The following is a 2,500-nucleotide window of genomic DNA, read 5'->3' on the forward strand; positions in this document are numbered from 1 at the left end:
AGGGTCAAAGAGGTAATTGGATGCTAAAAATGAAATAATTTTATGATCAATGCACATTTATCTAGCGACAGTGATTTTTAAAACGCACACGAAATCAGATACGGCCTAACTGATTTACACATTACGTGCATAACATGGACACATGACGTGCTTTACTTGCTCTGCACTTCGGGATAAAACGATTATGTGTCTAAGGTGCCGAATTGCTAAACGTCTTGTAACTCGTCATTTGTACGGCAGTACACGTGGACCGCTTTTATTAAACAACATATTAATTAATTATTAGGTCTTCAGTTGAACATTTACATCGTAGATGTGTTTAATCTTCATGTTTTTGATTATAAAAGATTCCCCTTCAGTAGCTCGTCTATTAGTGTCCATTTGTTTACAGCTGACTTACTATTAAAACTATGTACTACAAATAATCAAATATTGAATTTTGATGGGTGTATGTACATTGAATTGTATAACCATGCGACTTGAAATCTCCTTGCGTCCCGAGCCTTACACAGAGGTAAATGTAATTTAAATGTTATTCAATAAATTGTAAATGCCTAACAATTGTGTACATGCCGGATCAAACTAACCTGTGAAAATTACCACAAAGCATTATGGGAACTGTGACAAACTATTTTCGATATCCAACATGAATGTGACATTGCCTTAAAATTTCGGTTTTAAGCCCAACATCATAAAATTATATCACATCAGATTATTATGGACTACATCACTAGGTCAGTTGGTATACTGGTGTACTAGTTTCCCGCGGCCGTGGGCCGAGTCTCACGCCAGCCTTCAGGAAGTTACAAGCATTTGTACATGTATAAATACGCCTGGAATTTTAATTGGTTTAGTTGTCTAAAGTCGTTAAGTCAAGATTTGCCAAGATTCTAGGAGAACACATTTTTTAGAAGATTGCAAGTGCTTTTCACATAATTATTTTACTTTAAGAACATATATTATGGGCAATTTTCACTAGGCTAAGGCAACAATTGCTTATACGATGGTGATAACCAATTATATTTTTATTAGACTCTCTGATATATGAAACTATCCAAGTCGAAATAACATAAACTGTGTTTTGGGCAGATGCTATTTACGATAGGCAATACTTTGTTCATATGATATCTTAGCAAAGTTTACATATGTGCATTAAACAAATGCAATTAAAATACCATACCAACAAAATGTTTTGACAGTGAGCAGCCATTTTTACAAACGGCCGAACAATCGCACTATTACCATGTTCTGACTTAATTGCAAGCCGAGTGTTCCACGTTTGCAGGCGGATGTGAGTTGCAACAAAGAAGCATTTGTTTAACAGCACCGAAGTGAATGTTTTTGTTAGGGATGTAGATCAACAAACATACTCACTTCTCACAATGTTAACTAACCTTAGGTCAAATAATTAATTGTCTATATTAAGGACAGAGCAGAGTAGGTGACCGCATTGATGTCACAGCTAACGTACAGAAATCACAGTCTAATTGGTTTCAAAACTAATATTAAATAGGAACGAGACATCATCGTAAAGCCTTATAATTTATTGAACAGACAACCTATTGATACAAATTACAGATTAATTCGGATTGACCCCACATTAATAGTTGTAAGCGACAACGTTTGTGCCAAATTGACCGACATTATACGTTTTATTTTAAAATATCTTATGATGTCATAGATTTAAGGGATAGTTTTACATGAAAAATGGCCTCTTTCACTCGGAATTGTAGCTCAATACTGACACATCTCATATTATACGTTTTATTATTATTTTCTCTATGACTAGCCATAACTCGCATTTCACAATTATGAAAATAAATTGAAGGTTAATACAAGTGATCAATAATGTTTTTAAATGTGTTTAAAACGGAACACTTCTGTACGAACTATAAACAGATCACCCTTACAGTCACATTACACAGTAAATTGAAGTTTCACATTAATTCCGTCATGCCTTTAATACTCAATACCCTGATTATTTTCGACTGTGTGCTTAATGATTAATTTAATGTTTTATCTGCATAACGCCTGCATAAAATCATAAGACAAATTATGTGCAGTGTTGCCTTTTTGTAAGATCTTTTATATTGCAAACAATAATAACGTTTAATGTTTGTGCTAATATAATTTACATACATATTTATTTAGTTGTATATATATGGATTAACTAATGAATATTAAGAATGACTCGGTCGAATCATGTTTCAAAATAAGGTAATACAATTCAAATGTCTGTTTTTTCTTTGGCATTTAATGCTTAATGCATTTAATTTTGAATAAAATACTTTACGGGAAGCTATTTTATAAAGAAAAATTCAATTAATGAATGACGCGCTAAAGTTCCTAAGATATATACTGCTTACGACGAGTACTTGTCAAACACATTCAAACAAACTAATGACATATCATGTGTCATATCAATTGATATATTTGTTTTAATCTAAATAGATCAAATAAAGACAATTACCAGGACCGATAAATACAATCTAGAACATCC

Source organism: Dreissena polymorpha, chromosome 10, assembly GCF_020536995.1.
Source record: "Dreissena polymorpha isolate Duluth1 chromosome 10, UMN_Dpol_1.0, whole genome shotgun sequence".
NCBI classification, from domain to species: Eukaryota; Metazoa; Mollusca; class Bivalvia; order Myida; family Dreissenidae; genus Dreissena; species Dreissena polymorpha.